Here is a 15499-nt window from a genome sequence, read left to right as displayed (position 1 = left end):
TGGAGAGTGTTCCTTGACTTTTTTCCCATGGAGTGTGTCATAATTTACTGTTGGTATAAGCCAGCAGTATAGTGCCATCTCTCATCCTTGGGAACAAAGGAGATGCAGGGAGGGAATTGTACTTCAGAAACGTCGCTATAGTCACAGTGCTTCCTAGGGTCTACTTGGAGGGTGGTGAAACTTGCTCTGTGATGTGCCTAAAGGCACAATTTAGTCCTAAAAATGTAACTCTTACATTTCAAGGTCAGGAAATATATATCAGTGGTGCTGATTTGGGATTCATTGAGTGTTTAATCCATTCACAGACTTCAGACCAACTTCAGGGAACAGAGTGGGTGAGTGTTCCCTTTCCACTCCTCTTCAACATGCTTAATGTGATTTGTATTAAATTAAAAATAACGAGTTAAGTCAATATCAGTCCCCAGTAGTCAGAAGACCATTGCCTATAATTGATTTTTACATCGCTTGGCATAGAGGTTTTTTTTATTCTATCTGTTCCTTGGTAATTAACTGCATAATTCCTCTAGCAATTATGTATGCTCTTAAATGATGGTCTCATAATTTAAAACTTGCTAGGAGCAGCTTTAGTTTATACACTTGTATTATTTGCTTTTTTGGATCAATTCTACCTATGTTTCCACACAGAATCTAGCCCCTGTAGAATTTATAACCCACAACTCCCACCCTCCCCACATTCTTCTTCCCTAGTGGATTCCCAATCATGTTCATGGATTACTATGTAATTTAAGGTTTCAGAGTAGCAGCCGTGTTAGTCTGTATTCGCAAAAAGAAAAGGAATACTTGTGGCACCTTAGAGACTAACAAATTTATTAGAGCATAAGCTTTCGTGAGCTACATGCATCCGATGAAGTGAGCTGTAGCTCACGAAAGCTTATGCTCTAATAAATTTGTTAGTCTCTAAGGTGCCACAAATACTCCTTTTCTTTTTATGTAATTTAAATGTTAGAACTATATTACGCCTTCTTTATTTTTAATTTAAATGAAACGCTGCATGGCTTCTGCCTCAGACCTTGTTCAGACACCAAATCTTGTTTGTCATGGTTAAGTCATAGTTACCCCTGGCTGAACTGTGGTTACAGTCTGTGGTTATTCCAGGCATGTCTAGCTTTATGAATCAGGCCTGACCAATGTCTGTCTTTCCACATTATTGTTACTATATAAATAACAAATATTAAACTATTGGTATGGTGAACAGTGACAGATTTTTAAGATAATATGTGGTCCAATGAATAGGATACTGGAATGGGAGTCAGGAGACCTGATTTCTGTTCCTGTCTCTTCTATTGATCTACTCTGTGACCTTTTGCAAGGCACTTCACCTCTTCATATTTCTGTTTTCTGTCCTACCCCCCAGTTTGTCAATTCTATTTAGATTCGGGATAGGGCCCATCTAATACTACATGTTTGTACAGCGCCTAGCACAATGAAGCCCAGATCTCAGCTGGAATCTTTGGGCACTAATACAATGAACATATCATTTTCATATGAATAACAAAGATTAACTGTTGTGCTGTCAACCATATCAAACATAGCTTAACCACTGAAAAGAGCCTTAGGACAGTGTTTCAAACATGATTAGCAACGTATCACTGTAGGGAAAAAAAAATTCTGGGGACTTCTGATGAGTTCTTGAAAGCACTAGTTTTACCTGACGTGAGCAAACTGTCCTTCAGAGGAAAAAAATATAATAAAAAAAATTTAAAATTATTTTTTCCTTATAAGGTGACTTCCCTCATAGGCATTCAAGCATAGGTGATGCCTATCCTGTTCTATGCTCTTCTCTTTCATTTCAGCTCTGTTGCTCTCTACCCTGTCTCCCTCCTGTGGGCAATTATGCACCTTATTGAAGTTAGTGGGAGTTGAGGGCACTGAGATTCACAGGATCTGGAATAAGGTGCTGAACAGAAGTGTATTCAGCCTACTTTCCATTTCCTCTCTTACCTCTGTAGAGACAGACAGTGGATATCACCAGGAATTTCATTTCTTCTGTGTTTCTCAAAAATGGTCCTTCTCATGTCGTTTCATGCAAAAGGACTGACAGCATGATGTTTGTTAATGTTGGTGATCTAGCAAAGTTCCCACATAACTGATGTGTGAATTGGTTCTCTTTTTTAAGCAGTTATAAAATCTTGTGCTTGTAGTCTGTATTTATAATTAGTCACGTAAGGAATGTGCAAACAGGCTTGCGGTGGAGAACATTGCATGGGCAGCAGAAGAGGAAGTCAGTTGTGTGGATATAGTAATAGCATTGACCTTCATGGTCCACTTTGAGATAGTGTCACAATTGCCAGTTTACTGAAGATGACGGAGATGGCATACACAGTTATATTTGTTCCAAAATTGTTTTTACATAACGCTATGAAAATAACAAAGCGGACACTTCTGTTTCTTCTCTGTCAATGGGAGCTCCTAGTGTGCAGCATCTCAGAAGAAAGCCATTAACTTAAGAGCGTACCACTGAGATAAGTCTTCATGCCACTGACCAACGACAAACTAGCAGGAGCACCTACTTCCTCTAGTGTTTTATAAACCATCTAATTATCCTTTAGCTTTGATGTGTCATCAATGCAGTGTTGCCTTGTCAAGTTGGCAGGACCCCATCCAGTTTTAGCAACAGGAAGTTTCTTCTGTGAATGCTTAAAACTTTTTATCATTATTTACTAAATAGGTAGAATGAGAGTGACGATGATACAGAAATGTTTGGATCTTCTCAGGAGTCTTCCAGACCCTTTGAGATATTAGCAAGTCCAGCTGTAAAGTTACTAAAATGAATAATTTCCTTTAATTCAAAGCATTTGACTATCTATCTTACTCTCTCTCCTTCATGTACCTGGTAAAATCCCTTTCTTGCTGAGTCTTTTCACTCTTCCTTTATTTTAGAAAACATAGAGAAACTATTTAACTCTATAAACTGGATCCTGGCCATGTGATTTTGGTGGAAAAGATAGAAGAGCAGAAGTAAAATCATACCACCTTAGCTTATTCCTAGGGGTGCTAGCATTGTTACTGCTAGTCCTGAGACAGACACCGATACTCCAGTAATTATAGTTAAGTACTTTTGTTTGATCTGTATAATAATTCCTGAGTTTTCAGGTAATTTCCCTTATGTGCTCACAAGCAGGTTGGAAGAGACTGTTTGCCAGGCGGTATTTTTTTTTTTCAATTCACTCCTTCGCTAGCAAATAGGCTTCCTGTCCCACATTTTTATGACCTTTTTCTTTCAGATTTAGCATAACTCAATAGAGTTGTATACGTATATCTCTAATTTTATGCTTTTCATCCCCCCAGATAAATTAACTATCCCTTGGCCTTTACTTACTCAGTAACACACTGTAGTACTGAAGACTTTCACAATGATCCAATATATTGCAAGTGTTTGTTACCACAGAGTTTTAAAGCCCCTCTCAGGATAGGGGTTTCAGTGTGCTGGGAGCGATACAAATTCTCCTTCTGAAAAGAACCACCAGTGGTGTAAATAACTGGAACCTCTGAGCCTAGCATACCCCATGCATCTCACTTGGTTCATCTCAGATCCTCCAAAAGAGCCCTGATAATGCAACTTCCAGAAAAGGTGTGTTCAGGGATGATGATACCCCATCAGTTACCATTCACCACATACACCCTCCTTCAACACGTACCTGAAAATAAGCACACTGACCAAGGTCAGTATTAAGACAACTAGAAGAGATGTTCTGAAGGGCCAACATTTTCAAACGAGGGTGCCTATACTTATACTGGGCACCTATAATTAGGCACCTGATTTTTCAGAAGTGCTGAGCAACAAACAAAGCCAAAATCTTGGTCCAGGTTGATAAGCCAAAAATGTGACCTACATGTTTTGTGTTGATGGTAGGTACAGGTATGGTCATTGATGGACGACTGTTCCTGCCACATGTATATCTGCTCTGTTCTTGTTTCCAAGCAACTACAAGAAATTTAAGAGAATCATGCTAGCAATGTGTAAGAATTCTTTAATGCGCTCTGAGAAAGGAGGTTGCCTGGCTAAATAATTGGAACTGGAAAATTGTTGGTTTAATATTGATTGGACAACTGTTCATTCTGTAACCTAGTAAAAGTGTGTATAGGAAACAAACAATTGTAATTGGTTATTGGAGTTTTGGATCTCTTTCCTTCCTGTAAAGTACATTCCAGTTGGCTATTGAAGCTGTGATGTTACTCCTAAATAATAGCCTTCCTTGGGGCTAGTTTTAATCTTTTTGGCCTGACTTTGATGGTATCCCCAAAAAATGCTGCCTGTGATAATAGCCTCCCAAGTGATCCCTACTCATTGCTTACCATGACTAACCATTCAAAGCCTCCCATGGTTGTAGGAAACCCCATGAACCTGGCAATGCTGTGGCTGAGAGGCAGGTTGCCACATGCATGAAAATTCTATGCAATTATATTTCAGTTAGCTATTCTTGCAATGAATTTTCAAATAGATTTTAGTCCAATGAATAGTGTAGTTCCATAGCTACCTGAATTATGTCTTGGATGGTGCCACTCATCTTAAAGTAAAATATGGTGATGAATTGGCTGAGCAGAGATAGGTCAGCCAAGGAGGGCAGTGTAATGAATCTACTATGGTGACTCTCCTGGCTCCTGACTGGAGGCTTACAGCTCAGCCAAGGGGGGGAATGTTCCATGGCATCTGGGAGGGCAGTTAGAGACTTGTGAGTGGGAAGACAGTGATGAAGGCAACTGTTCCTATGGCAGCTCTGGGAGGTGGAATCAGGGTTTCAGGAACTGGCTGTGTACGGTTGGGTCTATTTGGTTTAAAAACAGCAGGGCTTGTTTGCATAGTATAAATAAGCAAGTTACACCAGACCTGATTCCATGATGTGAGTGTCCCTCCAGTAATGGAAACCATCCACTACCTGGGCAATGGCCAATGATGCTTTACACATATTGCACCAAATTAATCCTTGATGCAACATCAGTGACTTCAGTGGTGTTCCACTAGAGATGACCATGGTCCTTTATCTCTTGCCAATGAGAAAGGAAAATCTTGGTGCTTGAATGTGTAAGTCTGTCGTCTTCCAGAACAGAAATTACACTAACTAGGAGAAATGACTACTGATGTAAGATATCAGTGGGCCAGATTTTCAGCTGATGTAAATCCTTGTGGCTTCACTGAAATCAAGTGAGCTATGACAATTTACATCAGGATATGAAATGCCCAGAATATCTAAAAATTTGGATTTAGTATCATGTTGGGAGTAGCTCCCAGGCTCTTCTTGCACATTCTTGTTCTCCTCTAACTTTCACAGATGCTCTTGGGCTACCTAACCCATTCTGTCTAACCCTTACTAGACTTTCCCTTTGCTCTTTTTGTCCTCCGTGCTTTCTGTGGATATTCTCTTGGTCTAGACAAATTGAGGATAATATAACTTGTGTCTCTGGACCAAAGAATAGTTAGCAGAATAATGTTTGACAGCATAATTGTGTCTGGAAGTGAAGGAACACTGATGTTTAACTGTGGGCCATGTTAATGTCAACTAGGTGTAGAGAGAATGAGTGACTAATAAGTATTTGACACAGTTCATTATCAGTTCTGGAAGATTAAATAACAAGACATACATTAACTCAATAATTAGCTACCATCATGTCAACTTGATAAAAGAGTACCATTAAGCAAGGATGACATATTACTACAACCTTTTAATATTTATTTTTTTCAACACAGAAGATTAAGATAAATCAACTGCCAACGATTATCCTTTTCCTTTGAAGTAAACACATTTTTAACAGAGTTAAAAGATAACTGGAAGTAGTTAATGTTGACTCCTAGTTTTGGACTCTAAAAGTATTTCGTTACTGACTTTACAAAGTATGATTCAGACTATATTTCCCTGGAAAAGAATAAAACTGGATATGGACCTTACCGGGGACAATAGATCTTATTTATGTAAAGAAAGCTTCAGGATATGGTAACAACATTAAGATGACACAAGATCACATGTGCAGGAATCAGTAAGAGGAAGGATGGTCTTGTGATTGAGGCACCGGGCTGGAACTCAAGAGATCTGTGTTCAGTTCCTAACTCTGCTGTAGATTTCCTTGGTTACCACAGCCAAGTTACTTCATTTCTCTGTGCCTCAGTTCCATCTGTAAAAAAAAAAATGGGGATAATATTCCTTCCTTTCTCCTATAATTTATCTGTCATGTAAACTCATTGGGGCCGGGACTTGCTTTTACTGTGGCATCATGATACCTAATTATTAAGTGAGTTAGTGTTTGTCTTATTTAAACTACCAGAATGGATAATGAACACCTTGGTGTACAATCTCTTATCACTGACCATGTGGAAAGTGCTTGTTTATATTCTGGATATGGATAAAGATTATATCTGTGGTTGTTGCCAAACTTAACCAAGTTGATTTCTTCTATCACTTATCATTCTGATAGTGAAATACAAGTGGGTGTTTGGATGAGGAACAGTTGCCTCACTTATAATTGGGCTTCTGATTTTCAGTTTTAATCAATAAACAGGTTTCAGAGTAGCAGCCGTGTTAGTCTGTATTTGCAAAAAGAAAAGGAGTACTTGTGGCACCTTAGAGACTAACAAATTTATTAGAGCATAAGCTTTCGTGAGCTACAGCTCACTTCATCAGATGCATTTGGTGGAAAATACAGTGGGGAGATTTATATACACATACAGAGAACATGAAACAATGGGTTTTATCATACACACTGTAAGGAGAGTGATCACTTAAGATGAGCCATCACCAGCAGCGGGGGGAAGGGGGAGGAGGAAAACCTTTCATGGTGACAAGCAAGGTAGGCTATTTCCAGCAGTTAACAAGAACATCTGAGGAACAGTGGGGGCAGGGTGGGGGGGAGAAATAACATAAGGAAATAGTTTTACTTTGTGTAATGACTCATCCATTCCCAGTCTCTATTCAAGCCTAAGTTAATTGTATCCAGTTTGCAAATTAATTCCAATTCAGCAGTCTCTCATTGGAGTCTGTTTTTGAAGTTTTTTTTGTTGAGGGATAGCCACCCTCAAGTCTGTAATCGAGTGACCGGAGAGATTGAAGTGTTCTCCGACTGGGTTTTGAATGTTATAATTCTTGACGTCTGATTTGTGTCCATTTATTCTTTTATGTAGAGACTGTCCAGTTTGACCAATGTACATGGCAGAGGGGCATTGCTGGCACATGATGGCATATATCACATTGGTAGATGCGCAGGTGAACGATGATGAAGATGTCATCAATGTAGCGCAAGTAGAGTAGGGGCATTAGGGGAACAGTGGTTCCCATACCCCACCCAGCAATATTGTTAATCTATCCAACTATACTCTTAACCCAGCAGAAGAATGTGTCCTATTTTGGGGCCTCTCCTTTTGCCCTTCCACCCCCACAAACATGATATAGTTCTGTGGTGACCTAGAATCCTATTTTCGACATCTCCAACTCAAGGAATATTTCCAACACACCTCTGACCAACATATTAACCCACTGAGACCTTCCTACCAACACTACAAAAAGAGAGATTCTGGGTGGACTCCTCCTGAAGGTCGAAACAGCAGACTGGACTTCTACATAGAGTGCTTCCGCCGACGTGCACGGGCTGAAATTGTGGAAAAGTGGCATCACTTGCCCCATAACCTCAGCCGTGAAGAACACAATGCCATCCACAGCCTCAGAAACAACTCTGACATCATAATCAAAAAGGCTGACAAAGGAGGTGCTGTCGTCATCATGAATAGGTCGGAATATGAACAAAAGGCTGCTAGGCAGCTCTCCAACACCACTTTCTACAAGCCATTACCCTCTGATCCCACTGAGAGTTACCAAAAGAAACTACAGCATTTGCTCAAGAAACTCCCTGAAAAAACACAAGAACAAATCCGCACAGACACGCCCCTAAAACCCCGACCTGGGGTATTCTATCTGCTACCCAAGATGCATAAACCTGGAAATCCTGGACGCCCCATCATCTCAGGCATTGGCACCCTGACAGCAGGATTGTCTGGCTATGTAGACTCCCTCCTCAGGCCCTACGTTACCAGCACTCCCAGCTATCTTCGAGACACCACTGACTTCCTGAGGAAACTACAATCCATTGGTGATCTTCCTAAAAACACCACCCTAGCCACTATGGATGTAGAAGCCCTCTACACCAACATGCCACACAAAGATGGACTACAAGCCGTCAGGAACAGTATCTCCGATAATGTCACGGCTAACCTGGTGGCTGAACTTTGTGACTTTGTTCTCACCCATAACTATTTCACATTTGGGGACAATATATACCTTCAAATCAGTGGCACTGCCATGGGTACCCGCATGGCCCCACAGTATGCCAACATTTTTATGGCTGACTTAGAACAATGCTTCCTCAGCTCTCGTCCCCTAATGCCCCTCCTCTACTTGTGCTACATTGATGACATCTTCATCATTTGGACCCATGATGAAAAGAAGCCCTTGAGGAATTCCACCATGATTTCAACAATTTCCATCCCGCCATCAACCTCAGCCTGGAACAGTCCACCCAAGAGATCCACTTCCTGGACACTACGGTGCTAATACGTGATGGTCACATAAATACCACCCTATATCGGAAACCTACTGACCGCTATTCCTACCTACATGCCTCCAGCTTTCATCCAGACCACACCACACGATCCATTGTCTACGCCAAGCTCTACGATATAACCGCATTTGCTCCAACCCCTCAGACAGAGACAAACACCTACAAGATCTCTATCATGCATTCCTACAACTACAATACCCACCTGCTGAAGTGAAGAAACAGATTGACAGAGCCAGAAGAGTACCCAGAAGTCACCTACTACTGGACAGGCCCAACAAAGAAAATAACAGAATGCCACTAGCCATCACCTTCAGCCCCCAACTAAAACCTCTCCAACCCATCATCAAGGATCTACAACCTATGCTGAAGGATGACCCATCACTCTCTCACAGACCTTGCGAGACAGGCCAGTCCTTGCTTACAGACAGCCCCCCAACCTGAAGCAAATACTCACCAGCAACCACACAACAGAACCACTAACCCAGGAACCTTGCAACAAAGCCCGTTGCCAACTCTGTCCACATATCTATTCAGGGGACACCATCATAGGGCCTAATCACATCAGCCACACTATCAGAGGCTCGTTCACCTGCGCATCTACCAATGTGATATATGCCATCATTGCCCCTCTGCCATGTACATTGGTCAAACTGGACAGTCTCTACGTAAAAGAATAAATGGACACAAATCAGACGTCAAGAATTATAACATTCAAAACCCAGTCGGAGAACACTTCAATCTCTCCGGTCACTCGATTACAGACTTGAGGGTGGCTATCCTTCAACAAAAAAAACTTCAAAAACAGACTCCAATGAGAGACTGCTGAATTGGAATTAATTTGCAAACTGGATACAATTAACTTAGGCTTGAATAGAGACTGGGAATGGATGAGTCATTACACAAAGTAAAACTATTTCCCCATGTTATTTCTCCCCCCACCCCACCCCCCACTGTTTCTCAGATGTTCTTGTTAACTGCTGGAAATAGCCTACCTTGCTTGTCACCATGAAAGGTTTTCCTCTTCTTTCCCCCCCCCCGCTGCTGGTGATGGCTCATCTTAAATGATCACTCTCCTTACAGTGTGTATGATAAAACCCATTGTTTCATGTTCTCTGTGTGTGTATATAAATCTCCACACTGTATTTTCCACCAAATGCATCCGATGAAGTGAGCTGTAGCTCACAAAAGCTTATGCTCAAATAAATTTGTTAGTCGCTAAGGTGCCACAAGTACTCCTTTTCTTTTTAATCAATAAACGCTGATCAAACACCCCTGATTAAAAAAAAAATGAAATTGGTTTTTATCCAATAAACACTGGAAATGGTTACTAATGTCTACACGGAGCAGTAATGTGTGATTTCTAATGTGTTGTGCTTTAATTGGTCTGCGTAGATCCTCTCAGTGTGCACAAAATGTTCCCTACTGTGCTTTAATGTAGTGCTGTTTGAAGTAGTATTATGTTAAAGTACACTAGGGAACATTACATAGAGATTACTCATAACAGTGTGTGTGTGTGTGTGTGTGTGTGTGTGTGTGTGTGTGTATATACACAGTATATACAAAGAGAGAGCCCCAACTCTCCCCTGTTTTTGGACATCTAAATAAAACTCAAAAATTGATTAAAAAAATAACTCCCCCAAAATGAAATTAATAAACTCAGAAAAACAGATGCCATACTTATAATCAGTATGGGTAAACTGGATATTCAAATTTTCTGTTTTCCACTAGTTTGATTATAGGATCTATTTATAGCCAATACTTTGACTATTCCAGTTCAATATTAAAAATGCTCAAGAGACCAAATAACGAAGCACAGCCAATTTATTGTCTAAAGACAGTACAGGAAAGAAAGCTAAAACGTTACAGTCTTTCTAGGAAACAGTTTTTCCCAGTCTGGTCAGTTCACTTTACACTGAAGGTGTGATCCCAAAACTACCTCTATTTATATCAGACTTGTTTTCAAGTTAGGAGAGCTTTCCATTCATCACTGTGTTCTAACACACCAGTTCTTAAAAAGAACAGGTGTACTTGTGGCATCTTAGAGACTAACAAATTTATTAGAGTATAAGTTTTCATGGGCTACAGCCCCCTTCATCAGATGCATAGAATGGAACATATAGTAAGAAGATGTATACGTACAGAGAAGGTGGAAGTTTCCATACAAACTCTAAGAGGCTAATTAATTAAGACTGGTTAGCCTCTAAGGTGCCACAAGTACTCCTATTCTTTTTACGGATACAGACTAACGCAGCTGCTACTCTGACACCAGTCTTTGCAAGTTTTGTACTTTTCCTTATTTCTTGTTTTCAGTACATTCCAGGTACCAATAGGAGTGAAGCCATCTCCTAAACATGTATCAGGGCAGAAATTCATATATCTTGTCTTTAACAGGGTTCCTGTTTTCTAATGCCAAAGCTGATTTCAGCTTTGCAAAGTGGTGTGAGATACTTGACATCTGTAAACAGAACTGTGGGGAGAGCTTAATACAGTCACTTGACGTAACTTTCGAACACCTACATATATAATATCACAATAACAATATGTTAATGTTGTACACATAAAACCTATTAATGTGTGTGTAAAATCTATATTGGCCAACAGAGCTTAATAACTGTTTTTGCTTATCTTTCTAGTAAGGCTTTTTCTTTCTCGTGCAATTTAGGTTGTGCATAAATTCTAGTATTCCTGTCATTTCATCTTATTTGATTTTGATTTTTCAGCCCAGTTTTAGAGAACTAATTTATGGAAACCAAATGCAACGGTGTGTACTTTCAAGGCCACAACACTATTTAAGACATCTCTTATGGTCTTAAAGGGACACACCATTACCTTACTACTGGTACAAAATTTGGAGAGACATGGAGAGTTGCTGCATGTCTATCTTAAGGTCCATCAAAGCTAGATTAATTTTAGAAGCTAGATTTAAATACCTTCCTGGTAATGAGATGAGGCCAGATCCTAAAGCTCCTGTTTTACACAAGATGAAGATCTGGTCCATTTTTCATTATATGCCACTTTAATAGTGGTTTCTGTTGTTTAGTTTTATGCTGGTGTTAAAGTTTGAGCTGTTGTATTGTAGATGAATTGAGGTGCCTTCATGGAAGGTACTTTAAAATATTAATATTAGTGCATTCCCCAGTGGATATTGCAGTAATGCCAATCTCAAATAGTCTAAAATCATATCAGGCCCTGAAAATTATGAGATTTAAAAAAATACCTTTTTAATTCTTTTCATTTATATTCTGGCTTTTGAGACTTTAGTGTTCATGTGTTTGAGCTTTTCTCTGAAGCCACAAGGGCTAGAAACTTGCTTTTGTAATAGTGAAAGCCAAGATTCTCATATTATCATTGACTCCAAGAGCTGAGGCTTTGTGAAAAACAAGAAATGTCACAACACTGGTACTGTGATTTTTGAAAATATCTATTTGTATTGGATCAAATTGTCTAAATAGTTGGGGGGAAAAGAGGGTAAATTTATATTGAAATCACATGAACAAAGTTCGGACAGGAAAATGAACTCTTGATGGGAGGTACTAATTGTTATTAATTAAACAATTTACAGATGATAGAATTAGTATTGACCCAGAACAATAAAAAAGTAAATTACTTATAGAGTAGGCAAGATTACAATAAGGGAAATTAAATAAGTTAATAAATCAAAATTAATGGGCGTCTGAAACAATTATAGTCATTAATGGAACTGCAGTCACTTTCGATACGTAAAATGAAGTCTATAGGAACTAATAATGTTATTATGCAAAAGAAATTCATGTGGTAAAAGGAGGAGATATATAGGCCACAGTCTTCTAAATGGGTGACTAAACTTAAGTATCTAATTTAAGTGGCCCAATTTCAGAGGTGGAGAATTCTTGCGGCATCCACTGCAAGTCAGACTGTGGGTTTTTTTTCCAGTTGCTTTTTATGGTAGCTCATATAAAATGCTTCTGAAGCCAGTGAGAGTTGTGCTTTCAGAATACATCAGGGTCAGGTTCTTCTTGATGTGGCTTTTCCCTAGGGATTTATAAAAATACACACTAACTCATGAATAAGGTCCAGATTCTGATCCCTGCACCATACCAAAATAGGCAGGTTCAGTGCTCAGTGACTCAGGGAAGGCTTTGGGGACAGAATGCTTTTCCACAGGTCATGAAGCTACTTTGTGGATGCTTCTACTATTACTCCTAGACACTGCTTCTGTGTGATGCAGCTACATCAACGTGCAGCTCTAACTCCTTTGTGATATGTTCCAGTTCATAGCTCCTTTGGTTAGAAAACCTATTGCACTGCTGCCAATACTGGAAACAGACTCTTTAGAGAAGGAATAATGTCTACAATAGGGCTTCATAGACTGCTCTTGAAATCCTTTCCTACCCATCACAGAATTTCTTACCAAGGGGACTGCTAACATGATGTAGAGCCTTGGAATGGGATTTCTCATATATGGGAAAATGAAAAACCATCAAGATCAAACTGAAAAAGGCTTATTTACAGACACATTTTTGGGGTCTACATTTGCTCATGCAATCATTGCCATTACACACAGAAATCAGGTAGTTGAATGTGCAGTTGACACCTGCAGGTACCTCACTTGCAAGCACAATCACACATACGTTGCACAGACGTGTGCACACAAAAATATGTATGTATCTTGATTCTCTCTTTTTTTTTTAAATTAGCTCTGAAATCCTGGCTCCATTGAAGTCAAAGGCAAAAGAATTTCCCCAAGGTCACTAATGATGGAACCTAATATATTGCTGTGAACTTTCTAACAAGGAAATTTTCAGTCTATATACATATATATCCCATATGAAGAGGTTTAGGTCCATAGTTAAAGATATGGAATTTGATTTTGGTTATGTTGAGCGGCCATTGACTTTTTAATTGGAGCTGTGAGTGCTGGACACCTCTGAATATCAGGCCTTTGTAGCCTTTAAGTTCAAAAATAAATGAACTTAAAAATAGTGGGGTGTTTTCAGGTACTAAAAGAGACACAAATAAATTATGAAGTTAATGCAGGGAAACAGAGGTAATGTGTTATGCCTTTGATCTCCTTTATAGCTGCCACACCATATTGTTAGCTTATTTGAAAATGCAATGATGCATTAAAACACAATAGCCAGGAAACTGAAGACCTACAGCCATTTCATATCTAGAAGGAGAGCTGTATAATGTTACTGAGGCAGATTTAATCAACAGGAACCAATGCTGGAGGGCAGTGATAGATAAGCAAAGAAATAAGTCCCAGAGTCATTGTAATTAAAGACATCTGGGTGTTGTCAGTGTGCATAAAAGGCCATTTCAGAAACAGTTTATAAGCATTCCTGAAATGTTCTCACTAAATGGACTGTGCAAGCCTTTACATTGCATGCCACTTGTACATATTTTTTTTAATGGACAGGAATGCAAGATGAGTATTCCCACCATCCATCCCATGCTGTTTTTATGTTAGAAAGGCATGGCCACTTAAGAATTTATAAGGACAAATTGGTGGCCAGACACTAGAGCAGATGGAAACATTTAGCTGATTCACCTGTTTAGTGAATGGACTAATCATGGGTACATCTTGCTGCTTAGATTTGAGCGAAGACTCTTGTGATCCATAGGCAAAAATTCTCTTATATGAGATCTCTTACCAAGCCAGTAGGAACAATGAAAAGTGCATCTCTTACGCTCCCTTCTCTGCAGTTGAACCTCTTCTGCAGAATGGAATTCAGGTGGTGGTTAGAGCTGACAAACAGCAAGATTACAGAGCTTAGTTTCCTTTCTAGGATGTAATAATGCTGTTTTTAAATAGTTGACTCTCCACTCGGAGAATAAATGTTTAATGTGGGAAGAACAGCTTTGTAATTTTCCTCAATAAGGTAAAGATAACTACAGTAGCTGGAAGTCATAGTTTAAAGTACAAATTGTTTGACACAGACCCAGGTCAGCTAGATTGCTGAACATTTTGGGAATTTTCACCCACTGTGCTGGCCCTTGAAAGGAGCTAAGCATGCGCTTAGATCTGCTCTCTTTTGGCTCTGCAAGCTCTAGTAATAGAATGAACAGAGCCAACGGAGTACAAAGTAGAACTCTCCATTGACCCTGACTAGCTATCTGGGCTCAAAATCCCTCTCTTCAACTCCATCCTAAGAAGAGGAAGGGGGAAAAGAGTGCTTATGCCCCTCTCCTCTTCCTTTTCATTGCTACTTTACTCCTTTGCACATGTGTAAGGCTGGCCTTAAAAATCATCTTTGAATATTCTCTGATTAATATACACCTAAGGTAAGAAAGTGTTTCTCTAGGCAAGTATATGGGGTGCAATTGCAAGGAGCGACTTAAGAGTGACGAGCACAAACACAGCTGGAATTTAGGCTGGAAAACCCATGAGAACAGGAGCAACTTCTTTCTGCTGCCAGTCAGTTCAGAAATATTGCTAGGATTTCTTTGTCACATAGGTTGGCTAAAGTGGGAATTTATAAATGAGTGCAAAAGGCAGGGACATTTTCCTTTTTAGGTTAGATTCTTTGACCCTCCAAGCAGGTTTAATTTGTGTTTGGTATGAAGGATGGTGACATTTAAAACTCATTTCCTATTTTATCCAAATGGATTTGCCTATTCCTAATATTTATGGTTGTGTACAGAAATTTATGGATGATCCCTCATTTCAGGGGGTTATGTCATTTTCCTTTCTGCCTCATTAGGTGTTCGTTTGCCTTTTCACCTGGAATCAATTGATTCCTATTTCTGAAGGATGGGCTGAATGCTAAATGCTTCAGGGAGAGGAGCAGGAGAATTAACATCCTTAATGACTGAAAGGGTTTTTATAGCTGTAAATTTAATTGCTGGATAATTGTGATTTTTATCATTTGTAACTTTGGTGACTTATGTTTCCATTGCCAATAGTTAAGTTTAACAGCATATTGCCTTGTTTAATGATCTTTGAGTCAAGAACCTC

General features: G+C 39.5%; 1 long non-coding RNA gene across 3 annotated transcripts in view; it reads left to right on the top strand.

Annotated features, from left to right (window-relative positions):
- The window catches only part of LOC119854842, a 67960-nt gene that overhangs the window by 21755 nt on the left and 30706 nt on the right, over nucleotides 1-15499 (top strand). For all 3 annotated transcript variants that reach the window (XR_005292647.2, XR_005292649.2, XR_005292648.2), the window contains exon 3: nucleotides 244-335. This is a non-coding gene — a long non-coding RNA (uncharacterized LOC119854842). The remainder of the gene's footprint in view (nucleotides 1-243; nucleotides 336-15499) is intronic.

This window comes from Dermochelys coriacea, chromosome 4, assembly GCF_009764565.3.
Source record: "Dermochelys coriacea isolate rDerCor1 chromosome 4, rDerCor1.pri.v4, whole genome shotgun sequence".
Lineage (NCBI taxonomy): Eukaryota > Metazoa > Chordata > Testudines > Dermochelyidae > Dermochelys > Dermochelys coriacea.
This window is presented reverse-complemented; position numbering and strand designations above follow the sequence as displayed.